Source organism: Echeneis naucrates, chromosome 17 (assembly GCF_900963305.1).
Source record: "Echeneis naucrates chromosome 17, fEcheNa1.1, whole genome shotgun sequence".
In the NCBI taxonomy this organism is placed as follows: domain Eukaryota; kingdom Metazoa; phylum Chordata; class Actinopteri; order Carangiformes; family Echeneidae; genus Echeneis; species Echeneis naucrates.
Window position 1 is genome coordinate 3,053,881 of NC_042527.1, and position 9,967 is coordinate 3,063,847.

Here is a 9,967-nt window from a genome sequence, read left to right on the forward strand (position 1 = left end):
ACCAGAGAAACAAACAGACTGTGAGATGAAAAAAGTTTGACTTGATCTGTGAAGTAGAGAAGCTGAAGGAGCAGCTCCAACATCAAACAAATCAAGCAAACCAGGAGAAGGCAGACTTAGGTGCTGAGCTATCTACAAAGAAGAAGGTGGAAAGGGATGCTGCCCAGCAAATACACCAACTAGAAGAAACTCTCCAAGCTGAAAGGGGGTGAAGGCTGAACAATGTCTGGCCACACAGCTGGTGGAAACAGCTGTAGCCCAACCTCAACTGGCTAAAGCCAAAGACCAACAGGTTGAGTTCAGATGCCAGTGGGAGACAGAAAGATCCCATCTCCTGGATGAACAACTGCAGGAAACCTCCCGCCTCAAGTCAGCGCTCATGACCTGTCCCAGTGGAGTTTGGAGAAGTCCTGCCTGCTGGAGTCTCTGGAGGTCCTCAAAAAGGCTGTCAAAGACAAAGACAAAGACAACAGTACAGCTGAACTGATGAAAAGATTAACAGCTCTGGAACAACAGATGGAGGAAGAACAAAGCAAACCAAAGAAGAAATCTGCCTGGAAACGGTTCTGCTGGATTTTAAAGAAGAGCTCATAGGAGACAACATCAGAGTGATCTGTCAACATGATCAACCTGACACCCCCACATCCCTCACCCCCTGCCACAGACTCCACCCAGAGCCTGGTTCTGCAGTTCTGCTCAAGTTTTTAATTGGCGCTGTTGCCAAAAAAGAGCTCTTCTGTACCACTCCCCCTCACCCCTACTCACAACATAACGAAAAACAAAAAAATAAAATAAAAACAAATGAAAACAAAATATATGCCAGAAAGAGAATTATATTTCCCCTGAAATCATCACATATGAATACTGTTGTCAATGTCAATAAGTTAACATGCTAACTTTTTTGCAGCCTGCTCAAGATCACTCAAACAAAGTCAGGATATTTAACAAGTTCATTGGAAGCATTAATTAAGGTTAATTAGGTGGTAAGCTAGAAATCCGACTGTGGCATTTTCTTTTTTCTTGAACGTCTTGTAGCAGAAATGGGCTTTTGTAGGATCACTGAGCAAATGTTTTGACTCATTTAGCATTAATTTTCCTCTTGCCTTTATGTTTTTCATGTCAAGCACTCTCCAAGCTGAAAGGGTAAAGGCTGAACAATGTCTGGCCACACAGCTGGTGGAAACAGCTGTAGCCCAAGCTCAATTGGCCATAGCCAAGGCTGACAAAGACAAAGACAGCTGAACTGATGGAAAGATTAACAGCTCTGGAAGAACAGGAACAGAACGGAAGAAAGCTGCCTGGAAATGGTTCTGTCGGATCTTTAACAAGAGATCATAGGACCCAACATCAGAGTGATCCGTCAACATGATCAACCTGACAGCCCCACCCCCTTCCACACCTCCACCCCAAACACAACATAAAAAAATAAATAAAAACAAACAAAAATAAAATATATGCCAGAAAGAGAATTATATTTCATATGAATACTGTTAATTTCTAAACAAAATAAGGGTGCAAATATTAAAAGCTTGAAAAGCAGCCTTTATATTTCTGCACTGTGCACTTTGCATACTCTCTCTCACATATAGATTTCCTTGAGGAAAAGGTTTACTGTCAATGAGGTTTTGCCACATCTGTTTAAGAGTGCATGTGACATTGAGGAGAATGTGTCTCAGACTGAGGACGATGCTGAGGGGAGACCTGATTGTGAGGCATTTATGTAACACGTAAAATTTAGATGGGCTGATTTTACTTGTGGATTGTGTCAGCTAGTGTATGACAGACTGACTGTACTGGATCTTAGGTGGTAGCAATCGCTTCAGAGTGTCGGGTCAGGACACGGTTTGAATGTTCAGGGTGCATGAAGAAGAAGCAGAGTCCTTTAATAAAGTTCAAACTGTTTATCTGAGTTAGTATGAGAGAGTGTGTGTGTGTGTGTGTGGTTTCTGAAATACAAGCACAGTAATACAGATAGATTAGAATTAAAGTACAAATTAGACCTAAACTGAGGTAGATATCTCTATCTAGATAACAACTGAAAATACAGCTCAATATTAGTTATGAATTTACAGACAGCATTTATCAATTAAACCAGAATAAGCATTAATCTGCAGGCTTGGATGAAACATAAAATGGATATAAACTGTCATTAATCTAGCCACTTAAACCTCTCAGGCTATCGCTTGTTAGCAGCTAGCTCCACGTTGCTCTTTAGCGGCTGATTGCGCATCATATAAAACAACCCGATGGCAAAAAATACTGTCTGTCAGTCTTCAAAACAGACTTATAGATGAACATAAACATTCACAAAGTGTAACACAATAATGAACTTATCACTCACTGCTCTATGGACGCACACACTGTGGTTATTGTTTTCAGACGATGTTTTTTCTCTAGACCCCGCTGAGCGCATAGGGTGCATTTAAGGACCTGAGCAGTGTAGGAATTTACATTTGGCAAAACTATGAAAAACACATGCAGAGGGAGGCTCTTTTGTACAGATAGGTTCGACTACTCGAGCACTGTGGAATGTTAGAAATGAGACTTGTGAGGCAAAGATAAAAATGAATGCCAACTTTAGTAATAGATAATAAATAAATAGACAAATAGGTAAATAAATAAGTTAAACCACACTATATATATATAGTTATCAGGCTCCTCTTCTATGGCTCCTCTTCTATGGAACCAACTTCCAGTATTGGTCCGGGGGACGGAGCCTTTAACAATTTTCAAGATCAGGCTTAAAACTTTTTTGTATGACAGAGCTTATAGTTAAAAAGCTAAAGTCCTCTACTCTTTAGCTATGCTGCTGGGGGAAGGACTGAATATATCTCTCTCTCTCCCTTTTCCTCCCCCCGCTCCCTCCTTCCCCCCTGCATGTGCTGATAAGAACCATGATTCTTAAAAACCACTGTTTCTCTCAGTTCTAAGCATTTGTACTGCATTTTCTAACCATATTCTCCCAAAGTCTCTGTCTTTCCCTGTCCTCATCCTGCAGGTGGTGACTCATTGCCATCCCATGTTCCCGCAATGCCTGCTGTCCCTTATCTTCATGAATTCTGTACCACAGCTCCTCTCCATGAACTGTACATGTATATGTAGCAACATGTTCCTGCCTACATCCCCCCCATGCCTCTCTGACCCTCTCTCTCTCTCTCTCTCTGAACGAGCAGAGTGAGGCGTGTCAGTGAGTGTGTGGAGTGTTTCCTCCTATCTCTTTCTAATTTTTATCACTATTGTATGGGTTTTGGTTTCACAGTTTATTAATCACAGTCACTTTGTTTGTGTGTTAAGGTTTATATTTTTTTTTCTTTTCCGTTGTTTGATTATTCCCTGTACTGGTGTTTTGTGCCAGTGGCGTGGCTGACGCCATGGCTGGCAGGGATTTCAAATCTTTGACCAGCAAAAACAGGGTAAAGATTGCGGCCACTTTCCCCTGCAGCGTGGAGGAGATCAGCCTTGCTGTGGGGGAAAAGGTTGGACACGTTGGCCTTAAATCGGCCGCTTGGATGAACAGTGCCGTGGATATCTTTCTGGACCAGGTGGAGAAGGCAAACCAGCTCATTGAGGCAGGAATCACCATGAAAGACACCTTTGTACAGGTACTGCCTTTGTCGCAGCCAGCGACGAAGGTAGCCCTGTCAAATGTCCCCCCTTCATTTTTTTTCTAATGTGAGGTTTTAATCGGAAAATTTAAATCTAAAAGCACCTATTGGCATTTTAATTCAGTTTTAGTGCATGATAAAGTTTTAGAAGGGTCTTCAAGTATTTCTGGGGTGTTTTTAGAGAGAGGAAGGGTGATTTTGGCAGTCTTAGGCAGTGGTGGGACCATGGTAAGACTCAAATCCAACTCCTTTGTAAACAGCACACTCTTAAGCCTCACAGCTCACTGCCCTGCTCTGCATGCAGGAGCTTCGAGCTGCACTGCAGGGCATGCAGGGCCACCGTGCCCCGAGCATTGATGCGCTCACTGAGTTCTATAAAGCGTTCTGGGACATCATAGGACAAGATGTCCTAGATGTGTTTAATGTGTGTCTCGCCTCTGGCTTCATGCCAGTGTCCTGCAGGAGAGCAGTGCTCACCCTGCTGCCAAAAAGGGAACCTGCAGGACATCAGAAACTGGTGCCAAGTCTTGGCCTCCAGGCCAGGGAGAGCTATGGAGGAGGTCATCCACCGGGACCAGATATATTGTGTGCCCGGCAGGTCAATGGTGGACAATATCCACCTAATTAGGGATTTTTTGGATGTCTGTAATTCATTAGACACTGGTTTGATTTCCCTAGACCAGGAAAAGGCTTTTGACGGCGTTGAACACAACTTCCTCTGGACAGTCACGGAAAAGTTTGGGTTCAGCGCTGGTTTTACAGCTAAGATCAAGGTGTTGTACAGTGAAATTGAGAGTGTGCTGAAATTTAATGGTAGTCTGTGTGCACCTTTTAGGGTGCATAGAGGTGTCTGGCAGGGCTGTGCTCTGTCGAGAAAACCTTTATCATGGGAGCTGGTTATAACAAGACACACAAAGACAAATGGCAGCTCCTTAACTATATCTCAGGAGAAGCAAAGATGGCTATTTATTTAAGCAGGAGAAACAGGATTGAGAACAGAGAGGGACAGCATGCAAAGCTATGGGAAAGCTATGTGGCAAGCAAAACTGAGGGCCAGACTCAGATTGGAGTTTAAGTTTTACAAACAGACAGGAGATCTGGAACATTTTAAAAGAAAGTGGTGTTTTAAAAATATCATTTGCTGTATTGAAGACAACTTGCATTTTGCACAATTTTTGTGAAATTATTTATTTTATTTGAAAATTTTGCACTTAAGCACTTTATTACTGCTGCCATTTTTGTCTTAAAATGTGAAAGATAAACAAAGTGTTTTCTAAAAATCAAAAACATCTCTCATTCTCTCAACCCAACCGGTCGAGGCAGATGGCCTGGTTCTGCTCGAGGTTTCTGCCTCTTAAAGGACGTATTTCCTTACCACTGTCGCCAAGTTCTAGCTCATCAGGGAGTCTGTTGGGTCTCTTTAAATAATTTTACTTAATTATAATATAATTATAATTTAATAATTTCTCTTAGTTTGCTCACTTTTCAAAACTTGATGCTCCCTGTCTCTATGCCAAGCATAGACTCACACATACACATATGACACATGCAAAACAAACAGTGGGGCGGGGCTTACTGTATTTACACTTTATCTGATTGGTTGATATTGTCAGGCCGGGACTGATAGGACTCAGGAGCAGAGGCTTTGTAAGCCACAGACTTAATTCTTGGTAGCAATGATGTCAGAACCAAGTGAATAAAGAAAACAGGGCTATGAAACATTAACGTAAAGGGAAGTCACGAGGGAAAAAAGGGGACAACAAAAAACACTCCGTAGGGAGGAAAAACCTGACTAATAAAACAAAAGAAACTCACTCACGCTACTAAGCGGAGGATCAAGGTAATTCTATGAAAACGTTATGAAACTCAAAATCACTCTCAAGGAGGAAAACACAAAAGCTATGAACATTAATCTATACAACAGAATTTACAAACAAAAAGTCACTCATGTAGAGGAAAGAACAAAAAGGCTATGGTGAAAAAGAGCTAACTCTGATACATAAATTACAAACGAAAATTCACTCAGTAGAGGACCAAAAAGCTTACAAAGAAACGAGGGCTGTGGCATGGACGTAACGCTGGTGTGGGACATGAATCGATGACACACTGGCACAAGACAAGGGGAAGAAAGACTATTTGAACTGTGGGGAAAATGGGGAACAGGTGGAGACAATTGGTAATCAGGAGGACATGCAGGAGACATGAGGAAGGGCAAGTGTTCTGAAACGAGAGGAGAGTTAGGCATTTCAAAATAAAACAGGAAATGACGAGATACAGTAAGCCCAGACAAGACAACTTCACCACGGTGTGACAAAGAGTAGAGGACTTTAACTTTATAACTATAAGCTCTGTAATACAGGAAAGTTTTAAGCCTGGTCTTGAAAATTGCTAAAGAGTCCGTCCCCCGGACCAATACTGGAAGTTGGTTCCATAGAAAAGGAGCGAGACAACTGAAAGATCTGCCTCCAGATTTACTCTTGGAGACTCTAGGAACCACAAGTGAACCTCCATTTAGAAAGCGGAGTGGCCTACTAGGACAGTAAGGAACTATGAGCTCTCTGAGATATGATGGAGCTTGGCCATTAAGAGCTTTATATGTTAAAAGAAGGATTTTGAATTCTACTCTATATTTTACTGGCAGCCAATGAAGAGCAGCTAACAGGAGAGACATGATCTCTTTTCCTAGTTCCTGTTAATATTCGTGCAGCAGCGTTCTGAATCATTTGAAGGCCTTTTAGAGATTTTTTTGGACATCCAGATAGTAATGAGTTACAGGAGTCAAGCCTGTAAGTTACAAATGCGTGGACTAGTTTTTCTGCATCATCCTGAGAAAGGATGTTTCTGATTTTCATGTGTTTCAATGTTTCTCAGGTGGAAGAAAGCTGCCCGACTAACTTGTTTTATGTGAGGGACAAAGGACATGTCATGGTCAAGAATTACTCGAAGGTTTCTTACAGTGGAGCTGGAAGCCAAAGTGATGCCGTCCAGACTGATGAGATGATTAGATAGTATTTTTCTGAGGTGCTTAGGACCGAGTACAATAACTTCAGTTTTGTCAGAGTTGAGAAGTAAAAAATTTCCAGTCATCCAGACTTTTATGTCTTCAAGACATGCCTGCAGTCTGACTATCTGAGTGGCTTCATTTGGCTTCATTGATAGGTACAGCTGAGTATCGTCTGCATAGCAGTGGAAATTGATGCTGTGTTTCCTGATAATGTTGCCTAGAGGAAGCCAGATAAAGTGTATTGGTCCAAGTACCGAACCCTGCGGGACTCCATGACTGACTACAGTAATCTGTAAAAAAGTTAATAAAATCATTACTGGTTAGAGCTAAGGGGATCACTGGTTCAGCTGAGCTATGGCTCTCTGTCAGCCTGGCTACAGTGCTGAAGAGAAAGCTGGGGTTGTTCTTGTTTTCTTCTATGAGTGCTGAGTAACATGAACTTCTAGCACTGCGGAGAGCTTTCTTATATGTTTTTAGGCTCTTTCCAGGCTCTGTGAGACTCTTCTGACTTACTGGAACGCCAATTTCTTTCTAATTTCCTTTATGTCTGCTTTAAGGCACAGAATTGGGAATTATACCAGGGAGCCAGCCTCCTCAGATTGAATACTTTCTTTTTGAGAGGGGCGGCATTGTCGAGATTTAAACACAGTGTGGCCATAGTGCTAGTAACAAGGTCATCAACCTGCGTATGGGAGAAATCCTCATTTGAATTTAGATATGGCATTGTTGGGAATGATGACCGAATGTTCTCTTTAAATTTAGCCACAGCAGCTTCAGATAAACATCTTCTATAGCTGAATTTATTCCTCAATGCTGTGGAGCCCATTAAAGTAAACTCAAATGTAATGAGGTAATGGTCTGTCCGGACAGAGTTTTGGGGAAGAATTGTTAGCTTGTCAATTTCAAGGATATATGTTAGAACAACATCAAGGATATGATTGTAGAAGTGAGTGGGTTCATTCACATGCTGGGAAAAGCCAATAGAGTCTAGTAGGGAAAGAAACCCATAACTAAAGCTGTCGCTTTCTACATCAACATGTATATTGAAATCTCCCAGTATAATGATTTTATCTGTACTGAGTACTAACTCTGATAGGAATTCTCAGTACGTACCAGGTGGACGGTATACTGTAACTAACAGTATGGTCTGGGGTTGATTAATAGGCTTGACTGAAATATTGCAGCCACCCCTCCTCCTCGACCTGTGGTACGAGGGATATGAAAGTTAACATGAGTTGGGGGTGTAGCTTCATTAATGCTAACATACTCATCCTGCTGCAGCCACGTTTCAGTTATACAAAATAAATCAACATGATGATCAGCTATGAGATCATTTGCTAGTAGAGATTTTGATGATAATGATCGAATGTTCAACAGTCCACATTTGATCGCAGTGTTGTTTGAGACTGACTTTGTGGCTGTTTTCATTTCAGTTAAGTTTTTGTTTTTAGCTCCTCTTCTGTTTAATTTGGGTTTATTAACTTTTCTAAATTTAGGTGGTCGGGGGACAGACACAGTTTCTATAGACCTAAACATAGACAGAGACTCTATTCTATTCTCGGCAGGTGACCACGCACAGAGGAGCGTGTTAAACTTTTAATTGTATGTAACTTTTTTTTACATGAAATATTCAAGCCCCCGAGTCTTAAACTTTTTCTTAAAGTGCGGTACCAGTTAGGTAGCATCCCATATTGTTTAAAAAAAAAAAAAGGCAATTTTTACCTATAAGCACCTATAAGTCATTTTCGTTCACCGTTGCGGCGTTATACAATGTGCTGGATCTCGCCATGATCAATGCCTGGAGGCTGTACCAGAGCTGCATGGGTGACAATATCCTTAGAGGGGAATTCTTGCTCCAGCTGGCCCAGAAGCCGCATGCTGAATGAATGGCATCAAAACCGATGCAGCTCGTTAACGTGCCACTGAAGAAGAGCTCGGGAGGATGTCCTGCATGGTGAAGGCTAACTGCAAACCAAATGCCTTACATATATAAACATACATGTGTATGTATACACATAAGTATACATATGTAGAGAGCGCGAGAGATAGATTTTTGGGGCTCATTTGTTAATTCCGTGCTATTTTAGTTGGCTGTTTTCTTTTTTTTTTGTTGTTCAGAAACAGAATCAACTTTTTTAAGTTGATTGTTAAATATATTTCATTGTCATGCTGTCACTTTGGTTTGCATAATGAAATGCTAGCTGTGGTGTCTTTATGCAACTTACAGTGTTGTAGACTGATAAATGAACCTTTTACTTTGAAAATCAATGCATTATAATAGTGGGCACATTTGAGCTGACAGCAGTTGTCTTCACTGGGATGTAACACTACAATGCTGCATCTGATGAATCTGACCAGCTGCAGTGTCCAATCAGTAACTGTTATCCAATAAGGATATAATTTAAAATTTTAATTTATTCAAAGCTATTACATAATGCTTGTTGCACAAAAAAATTTGATGTCCAATATGGGTTATATTTCTGCTGACCAATCTATTCAATGTATCCTCTTTGATAAAATTAGTGCAGACAGACATGGCAGGACAGAGGAGAATGTGGAACAGAGAGGTGAAGATGAGGGAGAGGAACAGAGGGGTGAAGAGAGAGCTGGGGCAAGGCCTTACCCAGAAGATCCATCTGAATGGCTGTCACCACACGAAATGGGGGACTCATGGTTGAGAATGGCCCACAGCAATGAGCTAATGGACCATATCCAAGATCAGATAAGAGTATAAGGTGTTTTTCCGAAGCATACTGTTTTGGTGTACTATCCAATGGAGAGAAAGTGGAGCATGATTGGTTACTGTACTCCATAAGTACTAACAGAGTCTACTATTTGCATGTAAACTGTTTGGTGAATCCAGAGTTGCTGACACATGCCTTGTGGTGGGATATAATAACTGGCAGTGTCTTTCAAAGACACTGAAGCACATAAAACCAGTGGTTATTACATAAATGCGTATATGATGTGGAAAGAATTTGCATCCCGCTTACACATAGGTGTTGATAGCGAATTGCAGAGAGCCATGGCCACTGAAAAGGCACACTGGAGAAGTGTGTTGACTCGTGATCGACTGCATACTCTTCCTTGCAGAAAGAAACTTGCCACTGGGGGGTAAAAATGCACAGTTAGGAAATCCTAAAAATGGAAATTTTCTGGGTATCTCTCATAGCATGCTATGATGCCACACTGGCAGAACATCTTAGAAAGGCTGCTTCTTAAAAAACAACAACAAAAAAAAAAACACTGCATATCTGACGTGGTGCACTCAAAATTAAATTTTAGATTGAATATCAGAATGTGTTCTAGGTAAAATTTGTACCCAGATCAAAGCCTCCAAGTACTTTGCAGTGGCATT